Source organism: Rhipicephalus sanguineus, chromosome 9 (assembly GCF_013339695.2).
Source record: "Rhipicephalus sanguineus isolate Rsan-2018 chromosome 9, BIME_Rsan_1.4, whole genome shotgun sequence".
Lineage (NCBI taxonomy): Eukaryota > Metazoa > Arthropoda > Arachnida > Ixodida > Ixodidae > Rhipicephalus > Rhipicephalus sanguineus.
Window position 1 is genome coordinate 2,707,289 of NC_051184.2, and position 26,248 is coordinate 2,733,536.

The 26,248-nt window shown below is 43.6% G+C and overlaps 1 long non-coding RNA gene across 1 annotated transcript; it reads right to left on the reverse strand.

The window, feature by feature from the left end:
• Nucleotides 1–13,020: 13,020 nt before the first annotated feature.
• LOC119404053 (uncharacterized) lies at nt 13,021–23,195 on the reverse strand. The gene is made up of 2 exons (XR_005186141.2): nt 23,083–23,195; nt 13,021–13,248 (listed from the first exon to the last, which is right to left on the reverse strand). It is a non-coding gene; the product is annotated as an uncharacterized LOC119404053 (long non-coding RNA).
• Between the last annotated feature and the right edge of the window lie 3,053 nt (nt 23,196–26,248).

The window sequence follows — 26,248 nt, forward strand, 5'->3', positions numbered from 1 at the left end:
TTTGTTTCTTTCTGTCATACTCCCGATTATGACCTATGTTTTCTAGAGCATTTACGTAACAGTATTGGAGATGCCAAACAAAGATATCCAACAGATAATACCTACCTACGCGGTGACTAGTTTTGCCACTTAGCCCTTTCGTTCTATCCGCACGACTGCGTATGTTCTATTCTTCCGATATTTACAAACTTTAACTTATCCTCGCTAACATGCCTACATCAATGTTTTCAGTAGTTAAAGAGCTTTAATTAGGTACTTCATAACGCAAAATGTGGGTTAGAATAGGAAATTTTAAAAAAAACGAAAGTACATGGCGTGACAGTTAAGCGTTTTTACCCCACAGATACCACCATCTCTTCAATAAGACTTACCAATAAAAGATTGGTCAATGTCTCAGCTGGAGCGAGTTTAAGTTAACAGCCACACAGTAAATGTCTCAATGCACCGAGTCAGTGTCTTCTCTGTATGCGAGATTGTCGAAAGCCGTTGTCCCTAATGTTGTCCTTCTGGGAAGATATTTTAGTTCAACGGTTTAGCATTGTTTTGCATAACATTGTCGCGGCACTCTAAAGACAAAGGCAACTATTATCAAATTTCTATTGCTTATTGTGCAACGGAATGGGACAATTAACAATGCACGCCAAGGTTGTGATACACAATAGCACAAACTCAAGGTAAAATTCTCAGTTCTTGGAACACTAAAAGTTGGAGAAAAGGAGAATGTTTTTCTTCCTCGGATTAACTGAAGACAGGACGATTTTGTGGGCGAGGAGCACCCCCCCCCTCCCCAAAAAATAAGACCGACGATTACGATACTGCCTAATGCGAATTCTGAGTGCAGCTCTTCAGCTTTACATTAAGAAGAGAACACCGTGGGTAGCGCGACTGGCGCGGATAATTTCGTGCAGCCCATTTCACATCAGCCGCCGCAGACGGTACGTAGCACGACTGCCTCGCTAACCGGGAGACAGCGGAAGGCAGAGCGTGGGCGCGTTCCACAACAGCCACCGCAGACAGGCCTCCGTTAGTGCAGCACTTTATTTTCATATATGGTATCGATTGATGCCCTCGCCGCATACCTTAGTGATGATGTCATCGGCGACCGCACGACGGCGCGCACTACTGTGGCACCGCAGGTGGCCGCCGTGGGACCTATCGTCTCACCACTCTCGTTCCCTCCTCCTCACGCTCTCCTTTCTATCGCCGCCTTTCATCCTCCGTTGTGCTCCGTGTTCACTTTCTTTCGTCCTCGTTCGCTCTGCCGGTTAATTCAATTCACTTTCAATTCAATTCAGTTTTATTCCATTTTTCTTGACATACACACAAAAAAAATGGACGAGGCCCGAACAAAAAGTGAAGCACTGTTCACTTGACGGGGATTCGGGCCCCCCTCACAGGGCATACAGCATGACAGTAGATTCAGTACAAAGGAAAAACACCCAATACGCGCATTCGTGACAACAAATACCGCAAGGGTGTTCATTTCATGTGTTTTTTGTTTTTATGTAAAATTAAACATACTTGATATGTATTCCAAAAAACACATAACCACGTGCTATACTTCTGAACTAAAAGAAACTGAGTGAATATGTATAATTGCATTTTGCGAACGAAGGAAAGAGGAATAAGAACACTACAGAAATACAGATAAACTAAGAAAGAAGAAGCGTACAATTGTCCACAGATGTACACTACTGAAGAGATACAAAAAAATGTCGTAATGTTTTCTTACCAGTAGATTCGATCACTATTTCATGTTCTATGAAGTTGTTTAGAAGTTTTGGAAGTCCGTAACAGAGCATCCGCTCACTCATAATTAAACGAGTATATGGAATAATCCAGTTTTCCTTATTACAGAAAGGGTATGGGTGAGTTTTTTTTTCTTAAGCTGGGCTAATGTGCGGAGTGTTCCATCAGAAAACTTAAGACTCCGTTTGTATCTGAGGGCTAAATTGTATTCGTAGGAGTTGTGAGCAGAAATTATGGAAAAACGTGTAAATAGCGGTCCGGTGTGTGCTTTGTAGTGTACTCCAGCTACGTGACGCATAGCTTTCTTTTGTAGTATATGTATTCTATTTATGTTTGTTTGTGTCGTGGTTCCCCAGACAAGAAATGAGTAGTTCATCTGAGACTAAAACAATGCATGATAAAGCTGTAGTTTAACACTACTCGGAAGCAAAAATTGTGAATTTGCGAGCAGGCCTACGGTTTTAGAAATGCGGCCAACCAGATGGTTGACATATGTATCCCACGACAATTTTTTATGAAAGTACACTCCAAGAGTTTTGACATTATGAACAATATCTATGGCGGAATTCCCCTAGACTAAAGTGTCGTTTAGTGAAACGTTTATTTGGGGTGGTGAAAATATGATTGCATTTGTTTTGTTTACCTTTATTTGTAATGGATTGAGATTGCACCACGTGCTGAGACATTTGAGAGCATCGTTTATCTCATTTGTTACGTTTTGTAAATTCCGTAAATTAAATAATAGTGTCGTATCATCTGCGTATAAGACATGTTTAGGTTTGTTATTAATACTTGTTATATCATTTATATAAAGATTGAACAGTAACGGACCTAAAATGCTCCCTTATGGAACTCCTGAATTTACGGGTTTACATGAAGATAAATAGCCATTTATTTCTACCCGTTGCATGCGATCCCGGAGATATAATGCTACGAGATCTAACGATAAACCACGAACACCATACAACTGTAGTTTCTTTAATAATGTTTGATGATTCAGTCTGTCAAACGCCTTGGAGAAGTCTATATAAATGCTTATTACTGATTGCTTTCTTCGAATGCTCTGAGGATAAAGTCTTTCTGAGTTAGGAGTGCAAGCTCCGTGGAAGGGCCACTTCGAAAGCCAAACTGCACGTCATTAAGTACATTAAATTTATCGATGAACTTGGTTAACCTTATCAGTATTTTTTTCCTGGGCCTTTGGAAAAAATAGGTAATAAAGAAATTGGGCGATAATAAGAAAAGTTATTTTTGTCACCTCCTTTGAATATCACAACCACTTTTGATATCTGCATTTTTTTAGTAAAGACACCTGTGCTGAGCGCTAAGTTATAAATATGGCAAAGATCTGTTAATATAATGTCGATCACATATTTTACTGGCCTCATCTGGATTTCATCTGTGTCACATGCTGTGCTATTTTTAAAGGAAATAAATATACCGATAATTTCATTATCATCTGTAGGGCTAAGATATGTACTGCTGTCGATCTTGTTTATTGCGTTTGCTGCCTTTGGTTAGTGTGCACTAACTACTAGGTTAGTAAAGAAATCATTAAATGCCTCACTGAGTTCTGAACCTTTGAGGACTGCATTATTCATATTTAGTTCTTTAATATTTTCTGCGGAATGTGAGCGCCCTAGCAATTCATTTATCTTTTTCCACAGGACGTCGGGCTTGGTCTTTTCATACTGCTGAAAAGCATTACAAAAATATGACCGTTTTGTTTTTCGTAGGTAGGCGTTGGTTTTATTACTGTGCTGTTTAAATGTAGCCCAATCCTCAGAGCTGCGCGAAGTTGGAAACCTATGGAAAAGCTTTTTTTTATCTTATCATCTTTATGCACTCTCTAGTCATCCACGGCTTACGCGAATTACTCGCATTCTTTATTTTTTTTAGAAGAAATGATTCCGCATAAGCTACCGTGAAAAGACGAATAAAATTGTTATAAGCGTCATCTGATGTCTTAGCTCGAGTTACGGTATCCCAGTTTATCATTGATAGTCTTTTACGAAAGTTATCTAAATTTTGTTGACTAATATTCTGTACTAATCAAACGTGTGAGCAATAACTAACGCCACATTTGCGAGGCTTAATGAATAAGAATATAGGAAGATAGTCACTAATGTGGGAGGAAATGACTCCTGATATTAGTGTGTCCGAAGGTTGGTTGGTTATAAAAAGGTCAATCAAGCTATTCGTCGATTCCGGAGTGCGTGTCGTGTCGCAAATAACATTAGTAAATCAATGTGAATGCAGCAGTGTTGTAAAACTACGTGTCACACTTGAGGTCTGTAACAAGTTTATATTGAAATCACCACCTACAATAAGCATATATTGCCTTTGGTTGACATAGTTAAATAGGGATTCCATTTATAGAAAAAAGTTATCTAAATTTCCACCTGGGGGACGATAAACCACTGCTAAGACCAGCTTCTGACATACAAAAACAAGGCATTCCATGTCCAGTAGGGTTGAGAGCTGGGCTAGTTGGTGACATATCATTTTAACTGTTGTAGTAGCGCAAATTCGACGGGGACAAAGAGAGTCCCCGTCGAATTTGCGCTACTACACCAGTTAAAATGGTATTCCATGTCATCTGTCGTACAGGTCATTTCATTAAGTAACTGACATTCAGTGTTTTCTTTTACATACATTAAAACACCACCACCACGTCTTATTGTTCTGTTTACGTAAGATACATTGTAATTTGCACGTTTGATGACGTCACTATCCGACGAGTACCACGTCTCTGTGAACATTAGTACATCAAAATAAAAGTTAAAACTTTCGAAAAGAGCGCAGAGGTTATCATCTTTATTTCTAGCTGATTGTGTGTTTAAGTGAAAGCATGTCAAGCCTTTGACGTCATGAAACCTAAAAATGTTGTCTACATCTTCAGGCAGTATTGCCATGATTGAAAGAAAGAAAACAGAATACATGGCGAAAATTCATGCCAGGTCACACAATCTTATCAATGTCGCGTTCACTTGGAACGTTGATCACACTGGATTGCTGATCTTTCCTTGGAAATATTTTACCATCTCTCATCCATACGAACTTCCAGTTTTGTGCCTTGTTTTTTTTTTTTTGATGGTCATGCATAGCAGTCTCTTTAGTGCTAGACAGAGGTGCTCATTAATCCTTTCGGCCCTGGCGTCGTCAAGTGACGACACCGCACAAAAGTTCCCCTAGCACCTCGGGAACGAAACCAAAATTGCTAATTCTTGTGGTAGTAATTCTTCAATGATCCCCGCTGCGATCAGCACTACAAGTGAGGCATTCTCGTGGGGCTGGGAGCCACAAAGAAGAAGAAGCTTGACCGTAGTCTGGTAAACTCAGCTGTCTGGTCGGATCAAAATTTCAGACTTCCGGTATTGTGAAAGAACTTTTCTCCTTCCTTTTTTCTTCCCTCTCACTTTATTGCTCTTTATCTTAGTAATGTTTTTTTCGACTTCAATGATAGGGAGGTAAACATTAATGTAATTATTATTATTAGGCCACAATACGTCTTCTTGGCTAATCCCCCTGAGTGCGTATGTGCCAATATGGATAGGCTTCAAACAAACAAAACAAAGTCGTGGATGACGCCGAGGCGGGTACGGAGTCAGAGGCTTGCGGAGTCAGAGGTGTACATACGTAGTGGTCATTACATTGATATAAAATCGAATAGCCAACACTGCAACCCAAATTGACGTTGTCCTTACATGGCGCTTGTATAGGGTCATTTTCCGAAGCGGTCTGAAGTACTGACATCGCGCTGTGGCAGAACCCTTGAGTGCCATGCAGATTGCCTGGGTTCAATTCCGGTTCGAGCGGTGATTTTTATTTGCTTCCAACGGAATATTCCACCCACCGACAACGCCGCCGACGCCGGCATCGCATTTTCTGCGACACGGGCTCCTTCACGGTGTCGCGTTAAGATTTTCAATAACTGGGTTGATATCGAAAGTTGGTCATTTGTGGCGCATACCCGCATATCAGGGTCGCGGTATGCAGGTATGTGCCCCACGTGACTATTGGAAAGTGCTTCATGACGTATGCAACGGGAAGGGCGCGCTATTCATGTCGCGAACCCGCGAATTGTGTTCGGCAGGCACTCCCGTCGTCCTATGCCAATTTTGATAGATAGATAGATAGATAGATAGATAGATAGATAGATAGATAGATAGATAGATAGATAGATAGATAGATAGATAGATAGATAGATAGATAGATAGATAGATAGATAGATAGATAGATAGATAGATAGAAATAATAAAACTGCTTTTGGTTCGCTAATACATGCTTCGCATTTCAAAACAAATGATAGTTGCACTTGTGTCATGCTTACTTCTTGTTACGTTTCTCGCGTTACTCTTTGCCGATTTAAATATGCGTCCTCAACCACAAGGAGGTAATATTGCGCTATATTTTGCGCATAGGCGTTTACTACTACATTATACATAGGTATATATTAACAAATTGGCGAATGTACAGAAGTATCTTAAGATACAGTACTTCTTGCCGTAGTACCTTGTATCGTATCGCGATACAATTTGAAGGTATCATTGCCCCGCCCTGCATATGAAGTCCGCGCTGCAAGTTTTGCAGTAGTGCGGACCTCCGCATCGTTTGCATCGCAGCTCGCCTTTGCAGAATTTCGCCACATGACCAAAGCGTTGGCACTTAAAGCACGTTGGTGGCGGCTCCGTGTATTCAGCGGTTTCATGTCGAGTGAAGCCAAGAATTATGGTCTCCGGTCGCTCAGTGTTTGGGGCAAACGCAAGTGCTACCGAGTCCGTGGGCATAACTTTCCACTCAATCGTAGAAGACCCCACTCTTTGAACAATCCTCCTGACATGAATAACGCCTTGGGGTTTCGTTTATGTGAGAAGATCTGCCTCTGTGTACCATTTCGGAACAACTCTGATTAAGCAGGTGTTTTGCAGGAAGGCATTAGGAAGACGAGCACTAACTGTTATGCCGCACATTTTGTCATATATTTTGTCCTTCTTGAGAATGATGGGAATTAACGTCAAACAAGGCAAAAATAGAAGACCAAAGCTGGAGTCAGCTGCACTCTCAACATTTCTGCCCACGCTTCCCCGACGATTTAGTTATTGAGGGATTCGGCTGTAATAAGCATTGCAAATGTGCATGCAAGGGCCCAGAAGATATAGTCAAACGTTGGTCGACCCCGTTGGAATGCGCTGACGACCGCTACTTGTGATACGTGCATTATTGCACCGTAGCGTGCACTTCGTTTTCATAATACTGATATCCACCTTACCGCCCACGATATGCTCCCAATTACTCAATGTACACCGGGACATCGATCCACCTCGAACGCTTGACTCAAAGCGAAAAAAAATGCGGCAAGGGCTATACTTCTTGCTCATTCCTTCGCATGAAATCGGTTCTCACAATGGGTGGGATCTGCCGGAAATTTTTTTAAGCTCTGAAAGCGAGAAACTTACTTCTTCTTTTCGCATTACCAGAAAAACAAACAGCCCGGCATCCAAGCGTTTTACTAGCGGCGCCAGTGTATCCCTTCAACAGATCTCACCAGTGATTATGTTTGAGCACTTTCGATGCGCACCCGTCATCCGTAGTCTATGCGAGAGTGAATAGAAACAGCCAGCAAGACAGCAATTGCGTCTCAAGGCATCCATTTGAACAATAGTCTCCTCTGTGCACGTGTATAAAGACAGCCATTGTTCGAGATAATCTGCTTAGGGGCGGGCATTTTGGCTCGCCGTCCTTCAAAATTTTTCCGGCATCTTATTCACTCACGAAACTGGGTCAATCATCCTGCGGAAGACGACAATCAAGAATACATGACAAGGGCACCATATCATTGCAAGATAAAGGGTGGGTAGGGGGGGGGGTGCACTTAAATGTGTATTGTATATTGCTAGACGTAAGTATAGAATGGCAGTAGAACAAATCGAAAATTTTTCCAAGAATCTGAGATTACCCGTTTTCGGCGCGCATACTTATCCCGGCGCTTTGTTCCGGCAGTGAGGATCTTTTCTCGTGCATTGTAGCCGCATTTATAATAAATTTCATGCAGGTGCAAAGAAACACCAACTGCCGCTCGAGGAAAAGCTTTTTTTTTTTCATTAAGCGGTCACGAAGCACAACTCGCGTTTCGTACCTGCAGAGGATTGACAACATTCTGCAGATTTAACAATGTACGAAGGGAGGACGCAAGATCTCTTCTATCAATTAAGGCTACAATAATTGTCACTAGGCCCTTTCGATACATTGTTTAAGCTAAGCTACACTTGTAGCTAGCAAAGTGAGAGATTGCTCGGTATCAGTCCTATTTGTACGTCATCGACATAAACAGAATAAAATGTGCTTCTTGGGATTGATGATTGCGAAAAATTCAATTTTTTGACAGAAAGGGTGCAACCCAGCGGTGTCCCAGTTTCGTCGATAAACAGGCTCGATAGAAAACTACCAATGCTAGCACGGCATGTGCGGTTTCACTGGTAGCCTAGCTTCGATAATATTTCCCATGTTCCCCTTGATAGCAACTACGAACGATTCCCTGAGAACTCCTAGTCCCGCTTTGTGTACGGTTTCTGAATGACAAGAAAGTGACAAAAATTGAACGAAGGCGCGTCGCAGCAGAATCTGGTCACGAAAAACGGCAAGTCGTCTGAGGTAAACAAGTGCACCGCTTATTCTTCGAGTGTGATATGTGACACTTATCTGTCCATTTCTTTCTTATAAACTGTAAAGTATGCGCAAAGCACTTTTTCGTCTGTCGCACTCTTTTCAAGAAGCACCGCAGTTGCTGCCCCTGAGCTTTACACTGTACGACGAAAGAAAATGGGGAAATTTCGGTTTCATTCCCCACAGAACGAACGAAACAGATTAACACAAACATAACGCGCGAAGGTAAGACGTCTCACTGCTGCAAGTGAGGTGACTTTCAGCTTTCTGCGACAGGATGCTGCCGCGACGCGCCTTCATTCAAAGTATGTCATTGCTCCGTCACGAGAAGTTTAGGTCTGACGTTACAGAACGCCCACCTCTGCTATGCGCCAGGCGCCAGGGGAGCTGACCCACTTGATTAAGCCATTGGAATTCGATAATGAATGTCTAAAATTACGTGCAATTTTTTCGATTTCTAAAATTGGGTATGCTATGTATGGTGACGCCCTCCGACTTTTTCACGTAAACGGCCCTCAAGTGCGTGCGCGCGCGCGCGCGCGCGCGCGCGCGCGTGTGTGTTGTGTGTGTGTGTGTGTGTGTGTGTGTGTGTGTGGTGTGTGTGTGTGTGTGTGTGTATGTGTGTGTGTGTGTGTGTGTGTGTGTGTGTGTGTGTGTGGTATAAGATCATTTCCTTTGTTGTTAGTAGTACTTCGTTGCCACTTTTTGTTGCCGGTCTCGCGAAATATGGGACCCAGTTGGGCCCACTAATTGTTCTAGAAATTTTGTTGAACCAGGTCATGTATTGCCTGTCTTCCTACTTTACCAAAATCCCAACCAGGGATTGTAGTGTTTAGAAATAATTAATAAAATAAATAAATAAAACATGTTCGCTTACACTATTCACTCGGACAAAGCAGAAACACAATACACTAATAATTAGGTCACATACTCACGCTACCAAACGTGAGGATGATATTTATTTATTTATTTATTTATTTATTTATTTATTTATTTATTTATTTATTTATTTATTTATTAACACGAAAGTGTTTTATGCCGGGGTCCACCAAGACTTCAGTGACGTATTTCCGTCACGGAAGTGACGTCGAAAAAATATACACAATCAGATGCTAAAGAAAAAAAAGGTACCGTCAACGGGCATCGAACCCACGACCGCTCGGTCCGCACCAACAGAAGCCGGGCACGCTATCCACTGCGCCACGGTCATAGACTCCGGAGGCTTTACGAACGCGTCTTTTATATCTACCACTCTCCCGGTAGGCTGGGTGGTGTTGACCTCTGGGAGTGTTAAGGTAAAGTAATTCGTCATTGCTGTAGCCTCCGCGACTAGCACCTGCAACGCGTTACGCGTCCGTCCCATTCGGCGCGTTTTCAATAGAAGTTGAATTTTGTCAATGCCTTAGCACCCCGCGAGGTGGCGACCTTTGCCCAAGCGTCGTAAAAGCGTCGGCCTCGCTCAGCATCACGCTAATACAAACCACAAATAGCTCTGCGACGCGCGCCTGCCTCACCTGGCTGTAACACCGCGTTCCATGCTCACGCGCTCGCCACGAGAAAAAAAATCACAGCATATCCACGGAGCGAATGATGATGAGTGGGCGAAGCTGCGGAGGTTCATCGGTAAACCGTGAATCTTCCGTGAATTCTGCCCAGTACATCATCACCGACGTGAGGTCGGGCGCGTTTATACTAAAGGTTCGATGAGATATGACGACTTGCAGCTCACTTTAATTTTACATGTACGCTGTGAATTTTCATTGTTTAGAAAACCATTGCTTTAGAAAACATCTGGCGTCTTTCGTTAAGCATCTGGCGTCTTTTCGTTTTGCTTTGGAAACATCTGGCGTTCTTTCGTTTTGCCTTTACAAAACATCTGGCGTCTTTCGTTGGTTTATTTCATCAATCAACGGCGTTTTGAACAAAATTTTTTTTTGTTTAATCACGCACAGGAGAAATCTCACCAGGCACTACCTTGGAGGTAAACAATGGCTGCTAATGGGAATGAGATACAGAAGAAGTCGGCTTTTAGCTAACACTTACACTTCTACTTCTACTAACGTTTCCTACTGGAACATGCCAATGGCTGCTAATGGGGAATGAGAGACAAAAGAATTCGGCTTTTAGTTAACGCCCACGCTGCGAATTTTTTATTGTTCAACAGCGCACAGGAAAAATCTCCCACCGGCACAACCTTGGAGGTCAAGATCTGGTACTAGCGTTACGACTGGTTACGCACTACGACTACGACAACTACAAGGGACGAACGGGTGCCGCCTTAAGGAGCTTCGCCCCTAAAATCGCGGCCGGGCTACCGGGGTGGCACGACGCGCTTTGCGTTTCCCTCTAGTCCGGGCGTGGTGTTCAATCACATTTTAACATGCCGCGGGATGGCGACCAAGTTCTGCGTCCAATATGCGACGCTCTTCTGGCTATCAAACCTCGCTCTCTGATTACGCTTTAACCGTTAACTACTACAGCTACCGCAACGGTTTGTTTAATCATTTAACATGGACGTTAGTCGTCGGGATGGAGATGTACCACCAATCATCAAAGCGGGTACATACACGTTAAACGGCGCCATTAGCTGCCAGATATCAATATACATTGTGCAAACACTCTTATATCAATGTACAGTAAGCATTCAGTTACTTCTGTAAGGGCCCGCTTTACTTTCGTGTTATTCCGATTCCTATGACGGAGGGATCAACCGTGTTTTTTATTTATTTATTTATTTTTGTAGAGAAGCATTGGACCGCTGTAATGGGTCGTCCTCTCGAGCGCCTTCTAGTGGGTCGCCCTCTTCGTCTCTTGGAGAGCACGCCCCTCGTGCTCGTGCTCGTGAGAGTCTGCGAGTCTGCGCTCAATCGTGACTGTCATCGTTGTGCACCGTCGCCGTCAATCCCGCCGTCAATAAACGCCTTTGCAATTTATTTATTCATTTATTTATTTATTTACTATACCACCGTATTTAAGCCCGTTACAAGGTGGTTTTATAATGCTGACACAAAGCTTCAAAATTTGAATTATTCGAGTTCTTAGAAATTATACCATGCAATATTCACTATGTAAAACTTTTCTGTTTTCTTTATTTCATTACCTGCTTTCTTTTCTCATTTTTCTTTGCCTTCATGAAAAATTCAAATGAACACTCGTACACAGCTCACGTTTGTATACCCGCAAGTGAACTCTCGGAGTAAGACAAAGAAGGAACTGCCAAAAAGAGCAAATTCAGTCTCACAAACACGATAACACACATATAAAAAAGTATGAACCACGAAATAGCAACACTAAATATAACCGACTCCTCCCATGGCACTAAAGAAAAACACGTCTTGCAACATCCGTTTCGAACGTTCTTGAAACATCTAGGCGCGCTGCTTTGCATAACATAAAATGGGTCCAAAGACTTTCATCATTTTATAGTTGCTGCACGAAAAAAATCTGCATGCGTTTTGAGATGTGTGAGATATTCTGCGAAAAACAGCTATTACCTTCAGTTAAATTACGTTTTGCTGATGTATGGAAGCAGGTGGCAGTATAAATGTTTAAAATAGCACGTGAAAAATAAAAAAAAATAATTTCTATTCATTCGTCGACGCTCACCGAGGGTCGGTTAAGGTAAATAATTTAAACATTTACTCTAGCGAATATATCGGTAAGTGCATATACACAACAATAAACCGCGCTGTCCTCATTGTTCACTTGCTGCACGTCGCTATCATAAGGCGGGTACCGTACGACATTCGCATGCTGCAAAGTTGAACTTGCGTAAGTAGGAAAATGGCGGTTGACTTCACAGATTGATAGGCTTATTCTTGTCTTCTAAGTAGACGTCAAAGCTCGAAGCAGTCTATGGTAGGGAAGCAAAGTGGGCTTTCAGAAGCAGTTTCTTAATGAGCGTAATGAAACAGTTCTCAAGCTGAAATTGCAAGAAAAGAACCTCTAAAGTAGGATGTACAATATATCATACAATATTTACAGGAGAACATACACACTAGAAAACTCATTAATTTTGAAAAAGGAAGCACATAGGTTGCGTGAAACCTACCGCATCGATAGGCTTTTGCGCCACTAAACCCAACATAACTAACTAGCATTGATCGTATGCTATCAGCATTTGGTAATGTCGGTTAACTGTTGCCAAATACTGGATATGGTTAACTAATGTTACCTATCCGCTCTTTTAACAACGTAATGATAGAATGCATGTGTAGTACTAACAAAACAGACTGATGGGCTAGTTAGAACTGCATTTCCTGAAGCTTAGCGCAAAGAAAAGAAGCAGGACAACAGAAGACGGGAGGACAGAGCGCTGTGTCCTCGTGTATTCTGTTGTCCTGCGTAGTTTTTCCAAGTGATGCACAAATATGCCTCTCCCTCCCTTCATTGTCCACGCGGTGGCGCAGTGGTTAAGGTACTCCTCTGCTGGCTCTGATGTCCAAATGTCAATGTTCGAGCCGAAAACCGGGACCACGGAGCCACGGTAACTGCTTAAAATCATTACTATTAGATTCCAGCTCCAAAATAATTCTGCGAGTGCGCATCGATGCAGACATCCGTTATTATTTACCTCGAAAAAGCAGTAGAATCAAACGACACAGCGATTACTTCTCAAATTTATGCAGTAAGTACAGTCGCCCGTGCCGCGCTCAGATGCGACAGTCAAAAGTTCTGCTGTATGTGCGCAGGTTCCTTGAAAAAATTGCTGCATTTCTGGGGGCCGACTTCATTTGTAGCCCTCAAATGCACATCAATACTCCACAGCAATCAGGATAATCACCATATCCTGCAAATGAATAACTACACTTTGGATCGGTTGTTTTAGGACACCTGTAAAACAAAACAAAAAATGCACATTTACGTGACATTGCCCAACCGCAGCCCAGTTTTTAATGAAATCATTTGGCTGAAGTATGCGTAAGTAAATTTTTATGCTTGCAGTTACGTCGTAGCAAAATACCTTCTCAGAACACAGTCGAACCTACAGGCAAATTAGCACAAGGAACAAAGGACATAATAAAGAAACGTTCACAGCATGACCTAGTCCAACGTCCGATGCCAGATAGAACTTGTTTAGTAGTCAAAGCTGACAAAGAGGACGACAAGTGACATGCGAAACTAGGGCGAGTGACAAGATTAAAGATGCAGTAAGGAAAAAAAGCTACATATGCTTGTTAAAATATATATACAAGATGCATACAGTGAAAGATAAGCCAGGCAAATTCATCAATGACTGCTGCAAAGAGTAGAGAAACACAGGAATTCTTTTATAGCATGCTTCAATTCTTCGACATATATGTAACTTCAATTGGCTAACGTTATTTGCTTGAGAACGAGAATCCAAAGTTGAGTAATACCCGAAATTTGGTCAATTTTTTCTTATGCCGCGCGACCATGTTGCATATCCCTGAGGTGTGTACCTTATAGGAGCTACAGGTCCCTGTTTTTACGCATTTAAAGTTGCACTACACACACACACACACACACATATTATATATATATATATATATATATAATATATATATATATATATATATATATATATATATATATATATATATATATATATATATATATATATATATATATCAGGGGCGTAGCCAGGGGGGGGGGGGGCTTATGGGCTTCAGCCCCACCCCCGAAATTTTTCGTGCTCTCATACACCACCAACCAGCGGCGTCACCCGGCTGGTGGGATTTATTGGGCTTCAGCCTGATTATCATTTATTTAATTATTTATCTTTTTCTGACCCTCAAAATGTTAGCAGAAGCAAGTTTGATATCGGGCTCTAGACAGATGGCTCAAAAGTGGATGATGACACAAAACATCAACTGCTAGCTTCTCCTTGCATTCCTCCGCCATGCTATATGTTGAAGTCTATGAACGATTTTAAGCAGAAACGAAGGTTTACGTGGCTTGCCTGGACAGGTACCGATGGCTTAGCTACTCAGCGCTTCAAGAGGGTGCGTTTTGCCGAGTGTGTGTCCTTTTTAGCAGAAGTGAGATTGGCAAGGGCCAACATGCGCGCACTAAGGCCCTCGTATCCAAGCCATTTCAAAAGTGGAAGCACGCGCTCGAAGTCTTCGGTGCACACGAAGTCACTAAATATCACACTGACGCTAGTTTTCTTCAAACTTCTCAGGATGTGTGCCCAGTGTTGTTGATCAACTGGACCATGGCAGGCAAATTCAAATAAGAGAGACCCGAAGGAAGTTACAGCCTATTGTTAAGACAGTTCTCTTTTGCGGGCGGCAAGGTGTGGCTCTCCGTGGACATAGTGACAGTGGTCCCATGGATTCAAGCACAGCCTCCTCTACAGATACAGGCAACTTCAGAGCGCTGCTTCGCATGCGCGCGGATTGTGGCGACACAGATCTAAAAAAGCATTTGGAAAGTTGCCCAAATAAGGCCTCATATTTTAGTCCAGATGTACAAAACCACATTATAGAAATCTCTGCTGCAATCATCAAGGGCCTAGTCGCAAAAGTAAACGCTGCAGGCTGCTTCTCCGTACTTGCTGATGAAACGACGGATGTTGCTGGTATCGAGCAGCTTACTGTTTGTGCAAGGTACCTTAATAAGGATGCGAACGGAATCGAAGAGGTGTTCTTATAGGCTTTGTGCCAATTCACGACCAAATGGCCGGATCCTCGCCGACACCATCATAAGGCTCCTTAAAGAAATGGGAATTAACATGCAGCATCTCTGTGGTCAAGGCTACGATGATGCAAGTTCGATGGCCGGCAAAACGAATGGTGTTCATGCTGTTCGTGAGAAATATCCAGCCGCACTCTATGTACTCACTGCGCATTGTGTGTGCGGCATGCGGCATGCGTTGTGTGTGCGGCATTGTGTGTGCGGCACACACATCTAGTTGTGTGTGTGGCATGCTCCATCACAGACATCCGAAACTGTTTTGGGACTCTGAAGGCGACGTCAGTCTTTTCCCGTAAATCTTCTAGCCGCTCACACGTTTTGCGTAAAATGATAAGTTTGAGCTGTCCTGGAGTCTGCAAGGCAGCGCCTTTTGGGACTATGCGAAACGCGCTGGGCCGAGAAGCACGATGTTGTGCTTTCATTTGTGAGCCTCTTTGAGCCGTTGATTGCAACACTAGAGGAGATTATGTTTAACGGAAATGGCGAAAGTCCAGTGCAGGCAAAGAGTCTAATGTTGGCACTCTTGTCACCAGCATTCCTTGTAAGCCTGCATGTGACGGAGCACGTGTTGGCACTGACTTTGCCACTGTCAAAGAAGCTGCAGACTAGGAGTATCGACATGAGCGCTGCCATTGACGACATAGAAGCGGTACAGCAGACAAATGAAAATGACCGCAAGAACGCGAATGCTTCTTTCTCAAAAATATTTGCACAAGTGCAGGCATTATCAGAAAAACTGAATGTGGAGATCACCAGCCGTCGAGCCGGTGTCCGGAAGCAAAACCTTGTGTGCAATGCATTGGAAAGCGTGGAAGAATATTTTCGCAGAACCCTGTTCATTCCGTTCATGGACCACGTACTAGCCCAGTTAAACCAACGGTTCGAAAAACACAGGGCACTTCTAAAGGACTTTTCAATAATTGTACCATCCGCAATACCACCAATGCAAGATGATCGGGAGAAAGGAGCAGAAAATCTCCTGACCGTTTTTGCGCATGACGTCGAAACGAGGGCTGGTTTTGGAGAACTGCGACTATGGTGGACAAAGTGGGCGAACAAACAGCAAACCAGCGCCCCCGTACTGGAACCGATGCCCTCTCTCATTGCGACAGCAGGTTCTATCCGACTGTGTACAAGCTACTCCAGATTCTAGTCACCCTTCCAGTGACCACTGCCAGCTCAGAGAGAACGTTTTCAAGCATGAGGTTACTTAAGAACTACTTACGCTCCACGATGTCTGAGGAACGCATGGTTGGCCAGGCACTTCTGTAAGCCCACAGAAATGTCGACATCAGCGTGTCGGAAGTCACTGACCGTTTCGCTAAGCTTCCTCGCCGTGTCAACTTTGTCTTTTGATACCGAGCAGGACAAAAATCAGCGCAAACGAAAGGAAAAGACACTGCTGTTTCATAGTTCAGGTCAATGAGCCCGTAATTTGACGCAATATTATTGTTCACCACCTTTTAAAGCCGTGAGGATTTTGTACCTTTTAGCAGTTAACACTGTGACCTAATATAAACATAAGAATACGGGCATCAGGTGGACATTACCAGCCAATCGACAGCTTCACCTTGTTCACTGAGAGGTCGGCATACGCGGCGTTACCAAACAAATTCAACTATTGGGAAGCCGTACTAGCAGCATTGTTTGTTACTTTCATTTGTCGTTTTTGTTCTTCATTGCTTTTTGAACTAGAAGCGGCAACCCTCCTTTTATATTGAGTGCACAATAGTGGTTCGCACTTTTAAAACAGTTTTGAAATAGTTTCTTTCGTTATTTCTGCACTCTTCCTTTATAGTTCTGTCCACATGGTGCGTCCGAGACAGCAGCTTGGCCCAAGGACATATCAGTTGGGCATTATGTATAGTGATCATTGCTTAGTTCCGTTTATTGATTGCATATTTAAATGTACATTTGTGTAGTTTTGCGTAAGCATACTGCGCACTGTTTCCGGTGACTTATGTTTTGCCCGTATTCGAGGTGTACTTTCCCATTCTTGCTTTTCCCTGGCCGCATCATTTGTGCAAAAAGATGAACATTTTGCGTAAACAATCTACATTAAAATATTTGATCTCGTCCTGGTTACTTTGTGGACTTCATTTTTTTTGTTATAAGGCGCTTCTTCAGTTCAAAACTGATGCAGTTCCGAAGTTTACGTGATATTTGCCGTACCTGTTACACACACAAAAAAAAAAATATTGAAACGGTTGAAGACAGCTATTCCTGGAAAGATTTTGCGGGCATGCCAACATAATCTTTTTACGAAAGAAACACATTTCTTACTCGTTCTTAACAGAGGGCAGCATTCAAGAAGTGATTTGCAACATCTAATACAAATTGTCACTGGTAATACATGTTAATGGTAATTCCAGTGACAATGTATGTACATGGTAATACATGTACATACCCACGCCTTTTTTGGAAAATTATGAAACCGGACGACAAAACCACAGTCTCTCTTTGTGACACTTCTGGATCCCCCGTTGCCGATTGCGACGTTCCATCCGTCAACTCTGCATTTTGTCCCGTCTTTACTAACGAACCTAACAACGAACTTCCTGATTTTCCGCATTTTGCTTTTCCGCCAATGCCAAAGATTGAATTCAATTCAGAGGGAATTGTAAAAGTTATTAACCAATTAAAGAACTCTTCGTCATGCGGTATAGATGGCATAAACGCCAATATTCTGAAAAATACAAAACATGTATGCAGTTCCATACTGTCAATCATTTTTCAGCAGTCACTCGACACAGGTGAAGTCCCATTAGACTGGAGAGTTGGGAAGGTCATTCTGGTCTTCAAGAAAGGTGACCGCTCATTTGCAGGTAATTACCGACCAATCTCGCTCACTAGTGTTTGTTCAAAGATCATGGAACACGTCATCTTTTCTCATGCTGCTATATTTTTATCATCCGTAAACTTCTTTCACCAAAACCAACATGGCTTTCGTAAAGATCAGTCATGCGAGACCCAACTAACATTATTCCTGCACGACATTCACCTTCATATGGACCGTAACATCCCAATTGACACACTGTTCTTAGATTTTGAAAAAGCCTTCGATAAGGTACCCCACTCCCGTCTCCTTCTAAAAACCTCGCGTCTAAACCTTCATCGGCATGTTTTTAACTGGATTAAAGCATTCCAAACAAACCGTAAACAATTCGTGCATGTTAATGATTACTCCTCCGACCTCTCCCATGTCTTGTACGGCGTGCCCCAGGGTACCGTCCTAGGGCCTCTTTTATTCCTAATATACATTAACGATATTCCGCTTTCCGTTGAATCTAACATCCGTCTTTTTGCTGATGATTGTGTCCTCTACCGCCCTATAAATAACCCCACCGATGTCTCCCCTCTAGAGCATGACCTCTCACGTATTCAGCAGTGGTGTACCACCTGGTTGATGCCCCTTAATGCGAAAAAAAAACATTACTAATTTCTTTCCATCGTCGCCGAAACCACACGCCGGCTACTTACACAATCAACAACTGTCATATAGCTGCTACTGACTCGATTAAATACCTGGGTGTCCATCTTTCGAGTGACCTATCTTGGGGCGACCATATAAATCACATAATTCACTCCGCTAACCGCGCTCTCGGGTACACACGCCGTAACATTTCCATGGCACCACCTTCCGTTAAACTACTCGCTTATAAAACCATTGTCAGATCAAAACTTGAGTATGCATCTGCTGTCTTTGACCCCCACCAAACTAATCATATCAAAATTCTTGAGTCAGTAGAGAACCGAGCAACCAGATTCATTGTTTCAGATTATTCCCGCGACTCGAGCATCTCCGCCCTCAAATCCCAGCTAAAACTTTCTACCCTCACTCTTCGTCGTCGTATTGCACGTCTCTGCCTTTTTCACAGATTCTTTTATTCAACCCCGGGGAAAAACCACTTCATCCAGCCGGTCCATCGAGGTCATCGCACAAGTCATCCAAACGCTTTGATTCCGCCACGTGCCCACACCACCTCATTTCAGCAGTCCTTCTTTTTGCGCGCCGCCTGAGACTGGAATGACCTTCCTAACGAAGCAGCAGTCATCCGCGATTTTGCGCGCTTCAAAAATGCCACCCAGGAAGTAGACTCAGGCACATCCACCTTCATCGATACCGCAATTTTCATGTCACCCACCCCTCATGTAAAGTCCCATACGGGACCTTTGAGAATATAATAAATAAATAAATAAATAAATAAATAAATAAATAAATAAATAAATAAATAAATAAATAAATAAATAAATAAATAAATAAATGTTATTCATATGCTTAGTCGTTCTAAAAATTCTATGAGGACGTCGCGCTGCAACGTGAGCCCCCCCCCGAACAAAATTCCTGGCTACGCCACTGATATATATATATATATATATATATATATATATATATATAGAGAGAGAGAGAGAGAGAGAGACATGGCGTCCTAGCTACCACGTAGCACGATTTCAAGAAAGAGTAACGTCGTTACGCGAAGCGCACCTAGTGCATATTTTTTCCAGTATACTGCAGTATCCCCTACTGATTTTTTCGTTAATGAGCTTTAGTTAATTAGTTCCTAATTATGTTTCGAACTCGACAAATACTCACTTAATCATTAACATGTCAGTGAGGCATATGTAGGCATGCTCAAATAACATCTAACTGCGCTATTTTAAACTACGTACTAATTGCGCGCTCGCTTTTTTTTTTTTTTGCTAATAAAGAGCGCCCGCGAAATCTGAAAACTGACACGTGACTAGACGGAAGCACGCGTCAGAAAGCAGCGCCCTCAAACAGGCTTACTGTGAGATAGCAAGTCTAGACTACGCTCCCACCTTTTTCGGGTGGGAGCGTAGTCACATGTTATTTTTCATATTTCAGGTGCTTTCTTTATTAGCCGGAAAAAACGACCACGTAATTAGTACATTGCTGAAAATAGCACAGTTGGATGTCGTTTGAGCATGCCTCATGGACATTTTAATGACTAGATGAGTACTTGTCTAGTTAGAAACATAATTAGGACTAATTAACTAAACCTCGTTAACGAAAGACTTAATGGTGGCTACTATAGAATAGAACGCACTCGGTGTGCTTCGCGTAACGACGGTCTTCTTTTTTTTAAATGGTGCTCCGTGATATTTGGGACGCCCTATATATATATTGTTCCTTGGATGGAAAGACCCACACCGCCAATGACCCACGAAGACAGGTGGCTTCGGCCGGACGGTTCAGGTTTCGTAGACTGCGCCATTGTCACGAACGAGACAGAGAGACAACACCCGTTCTTGGGCCAGCTGTTCTGTATTCTGCCCTTCGTCTTTCTATCCTTCTAGCTGCCCGCGCCCAAACATCGGTGGCTTTGTCATCACACTATATATATATATATATATATATATATATATATATCCATAAAATCTGGCCAGATAAGACCTGACATGACACCTTATTAGGAATCCCTGTATGGGCAAAAATATTGGAGAGATATGACCCTATATGACGATGTATATGGTTATAATTAGAGGCCGGATTTTTAGGCTATAAAAAAGCTCCTTTTAGGCGCCATAAATAGGCAGGCAAAAAAACGTTTTAAGCTTCCAAAACAGTAAATATAGGCACAATTTGTTTTCACATAAAGGCAAATAATTTCAAACGAAGACGTGCGTGACTTATATGTAAGACAGAAAAAGAAAAATGTTATTGCTTAAAATGGCATAAAGGCGCCAACGGTTGAACACAGCCGTACAATTGTGCTTTGTCCCGCACGGTTCGCAGATCATGGTCTCTCCCGTTTTCTGCCCGGTGAGTCAAGTGTCCATTGTCGAATCAACACACTCCTGGGTGTCTTTTCGGCATGACAGAGAAGGGCAGAACAGGAGTAGATAGCCAGATCGCTAAAAGACAGGAAGGGAAAGATTCCTCCTATTGGCCGGGTCGAATCGCGCGGAGCCAATTTCTCCCCTCGCAGTGAACCATTGGCGTAGCCAGGGAGGGAATAGGGGCTTCAGGGGGATTCAACCCCGCCCTCCCCCCCCGAAATCTTTCAGTTTTGCATGTGTATATACACACACACATACAAACGCACGCACGAACATACAAAGTATGGTTCACCCCCCCCCCCCCCCCCCTTTCCGAAAAAATGTTCTGGCTGCGCTTCTGCAGTGAACACGTTACAAAGTAAATTACAAAGCAAAAGCCCATGTACATCACATTGTTCTTTCTTTTTTTTTTACTCTTCGCTCTCCTTTCCGCTGACGACTCTCCGCGGTCTCGCATTGGCCAACCGCCCAAGCCATGTCAGTGTGGCGGCGAATGCTCGCCGGCGTTCTCGCTTCAGTGCTGCTAGCGGTTGTTTTCCGGAAGTTGGCGAAACTAGAGGACTAGGTTTAACCCCAAACAGTTCAAAACAGTCAATGTTGCCCGGTAACATGAATAACAGTCTCAAACTGAACATGAAAGCGAAACTTGAGGCTAGACACTGATCCTGTAAGCGCCAATTTTGAAAATAGGCATTTATAGGCATTTGTGAGCATTTAGGCACAAACGCCAAAAATAGGCATTTATAGGCACTATAAAAACACTATAGAAGCCCTTCTTACCCTCTAACAAAATAGGCATTTGCCTAAAATCCGGTCTCTAGTTATAATATGCCCAATTTCTAATGCGTCTATATAAACTTTTGTACAGACCCGTCCGCTCTTAGGGTGAACACGTCTCAGCGTGGCTGCGCTGCGCGGAGGGCCAGTGCACCCGGCGCGGCCGCGCAACGAAGCTGAGGGGCGCATGCGCACAAAGACCCAACGCTGATACTTCGCCTCGTCTGCTGCAGCGCTGGAGCACGCCGCTCTTTATTAGCCGCCACGGCCTTGACGCCGCTCTAACTTCGCAGCAGTACAGAAAGAGCGTCACGCCAATGTGCGCCTCCGTCGCGTTGATTTGAAGCACGGTCGCGCCGGGAGCAATGGCACTCCGCGGAGCGCAGCCGCGCTGAGCCGTGTTCACCCTAAGAGTGAACGCCACTGTACATCAGCCCATATATGGCATTGTCGTAAGGGAAGACTCCTCAGCCTTTCATGGACTGTCTGTGCATCTAATGCGTCGTCTAAAAACTAATGTATCAAGCTAATGGGCACATAGAACTGTGACGCACTTCCGCGTGGTCTGCATCGCCTGCTCGCACGTCCTTTGGCGACCATTTTCTGGAAGCGTTCGACAAGTTCGCCGCGAGCGCGGTCTCGCAAAAGGAAAAAAAAACCTATGACATCATCATTATTTGTTGCGCAAGGTCTGAGCTCGGCTGCATGGTGACGTCGCAGAAGTTCTGGGTCCCCTTCAGGTGGCATATAGCGCTCGAACACGCACGGGAACTTCAATATTCATACGATTTACCTTGCCAGCTGTATTAGCGGTTGAGATTTCGAATATGATATATGCGTATTCACGGAAATCGATGGCGCATCTTATCTTATCAGCGAAATCTTGTGTTAGTGCCTCCTTAATATACGCGTTCGTGCGAAAAGCTTAGCAAGACTTGCGTTTGGGCAAGTTGGTTCATACTTGATGCGGAACAAACGAGCGCTATGGAACGGGGACATAGACAAGAGGCACACAGGACAGGCGCTGTCCTGTGTGCGCCTGTCCTGTGTGCCTTTTGTCTATGTCCCCGTTCCATAGAGCTCGTTTGTTCCGCATCAAGTGCGAAAAGCTTTATGCTGAAAATTTTCCAACTCAGTGGGCTGATATAACTTTGCTTATGCAATAACAGCAATCATGAATTAGTCATTAGTCATAATCTTATTTTCTTCAACGTGCTTTGATTACAGTTAGCCGGCCTAACAGCAGAAAACCACGCCGCAACAATCGGGGAAAGCGGCCCTCTTATCAGCAAAAATCGGCCAGCAACTTGGATCGCCCGCGCCTCGACACCTGGAGAGACTTGAAATGGAAAAACTGGTAGACTTGATAAAATGTTAAAAGGCGGTGGTCCCATGTAAAACGGTGCTAGAAACGTCTGCACGACTTACTCTTCTTTCTTAGGCTGTCCATCTTGGCAAGAGTATCCGATACACGGATCGCTACAGTTACTTTGTAGAATGCTTTTGCAGTCCGGTGGTGTGCACTCTCCTTTCGCGATGGAATCTGCACAAGAAACCAGCCTCATTAACCTCGTGGTTTGTTTTCTCTCTTCGTGCCGACTTCTTGTTTCCAGCATGTTCGTTAGCATAAATGTATATTCCCGGATGAAGTGCTGCACCGCGTGAAGTGCAGAAAACTTCGTGGGGCGGGGGGGGGGGAGGGGGGGGGATGGAGAAGGAACGATACAGTCGACTCGAACCGTCAAGGTAATTGAATGGGTGTCTCTCATACTGCTGTTCGTTATGCCTTGCACAAAGACTCGCTGCCGATGGTATAACTTAATGCATTACGAAGTGCGCGGCAGGCCCTCGCCGCATTCAAGTGTTACGGATAGTGTAACATGCGGTCAACTTTTAGCCTTCATGTAATGCGTACTCTTTTTCGAACTAATATATTTTTTTTTTATCAACATCAAGCGCATACAGTGATTGTTCCTGTGCGGGTGAATAGCTCGATATCATTTTCACAATACATTCTATACTGTGTTGGTAGCTAGTGAAAAATATTGACTACCTTTTGATGTCGCTGACGCTGTTAACATAATAACAGTACTAAAAACAAACATATCCGCCTCCAGCGCAGTTCTCGCTCGACCAGTTTACCTTGTTATCGTGTTTTTCTTAAAAGGCGATGCATTTAAAATGAACGACGGTGAGTATGAAGCGGTTTAGGGCTCTTAACACCTACAGCACACAGAAAGGACGGGAACACAGAGGTGCGACGTGGACACAGCGCTACTGTGTGAAGTCAGCAGCTCTGTGTTCCTGTCCTTTCTGTGCGCTATATGTGTTAATATGGAATACCAACATTCCCAAGCTCACGTTCTTTCAAGTTTAGGGCTGTTTGAGCAAGAAGTTGTACTAATCCGCACCACATAAACCCTACACAGAATGTACGACCTCCTAAGTGCGCGTACGAAAAAAAAATATCCTTAATGTGTGTAATGTCACACGTAAAATCAAAGATTGACACAGCGAAAAAAAAGGAGCGCGTTCGAAAGTGCAGCGTGGCGTCTTCATTTTGGTGTTTCGTTCGCGGGGCTCTGTCAAGCGAGTAAGGTCTGCAGAACATCGACGGCTCTTATCTTCCTACAAAGTATGTCACCGAGAGAGGAACATTTACGTGACTAATATCATTGCACAACGTTGAAAAAACATTTCTGCGCTGCTTCTAGACATTTCTTTTTTCGTTTGCGTAGCCAAGGCAGGCCCGAAATAAAATGTTCTTGTTAGAATGAGTGAAGTAGTAATACCACATGTCCATATAAGTGTCAAATCCAACATTTACTGAATACCGGCTTTGGGAGGTTACCGACATTTTAACTGCAATGCAGGCTGTATGTCGTTTGATAACACTGGCGCACTTACAAAACATTGTTGGAGCAGGCTCGATTATGTTCTCAGTAGCAAACTATATTTCGTTTAGAGTGCATCTGACTCTTTCAGAAAAAGCTCCTCATTTTGCAGACTATCGAGGACCGTATAAACGGTAGCGCATGAATCCAAGAGAAAAGGGCAAGAAAAAAAAAACATGGCTGATCCCTCTGTCATAGGAATCGGTATAACACGAAAGCGATACAGTATCTTCACAGACGTAGTTGAGCGTTTGTTTGGCATTCTTTCGCCCCAACAGCGAAGGAATGAATGCCATAGCAACAAATTGTAATGTCACGCGAAGAACGGCTAACAGTTCGAAACTTGCAACGCGCTGCTCTAGGAGAAAGGACGCGCGGAACGAGCATACACAGGATGAGCGCGAACTGTCACAGTTGTAACTTATTTTTTTGTGAGCAGCGCGCTCCTTCCGCAAAAGCGGCCGCTGCAGTGAGCGAAGTGACCTTCGTGCTCTCAACGCAAACTTGCGGTGTGAGCACAACACGTACAAACCATCGCCATCAAGAGGTAAGCGCGCGCACGAGCGACCACGCCCTGTAGAGGCGCGCACTCATCGCGACGCGTGGGGCGTCGATCTTTAAAGCGCGCTCTTCGAGCCCTTCGCGCCATCTCGCTAGTGATAACGAAAACACGCTGATGTACCACCGATCTCTGAGTACCGCCACCAGCAAATGGTGTATATAAAAAAGCTCGCCGTTAGCATGGCGAAGGACGTGCCGTCTGTGGCCTAATCATTTCGCGCCACGCGCTGCGGAGCGAGGGGTCGTAAGTTCAACTCCCAGTGACGGAACTTTTTCTAATTTTTTTTCTTTGCCATCTGCTAGTCTTTATATTTTACGACGTCATATCCGTGACGGAAATACGTCAGTGGAGCCGTGGTGGACCCCGGAGTAAAACACTTTCGGGATAAAAACCTTTTTTTTTTCCAATCATTTTTTTTCTAATCACCACTATTACACATGTATCCAGATTTATACACTATAGCAATTCTATATACAAACGGGCACGTTCCTAGGAGGTGCGAGGAGAAATTACTCCTAAGCAATGGGAGGCCGTGCTGCTTAGCTCAGACACTGCAGTTCAAGTCAGAGCCGTGCACAAGCAGATGAGGCCGCCAAGGCTCAAGGGCTCACAGCCGCTTAACAAAGTGGCTAAGTGTACTCTAAAATAGGCCCCCTCTTTTCTATTTATAAATATCGACCCGCCCCTTAACATTGATTCTGACATATATTTTGCTCATCTAATCCCTCTGGTACCCTTTAGGTACGAATAAAAAAATTGGGGGACGCTTAAGCTTCGCCTTTAAGAGCTGAACGCGATAGCGATATTCTGTTCCTACTGCGCAGTTCGAACACTACGAGGGTTTAACAGAATGCGCCTACTAAGGCGTGTGCCTTATGTAATGGGTAGCATGCTTTAAACCAGGAGCAATTATGCGCGAGAAACTTCTTCGAAGTTGCGATGCACCCACTACGTGGTCTTAAGGGAACACGCGCACTAATGTGTGCGCCTTTTGTAATGGGTGGCTGTCTTTAAACCACGAAGTCGTTATGATATTGGCATGGTGTGACGCCCTATGGCAATGTACACTTGTACCACGCAATGTTACTGCGATATTACATCTCGTACTGTGACACCTGTATACAGGACGCGTATTTTT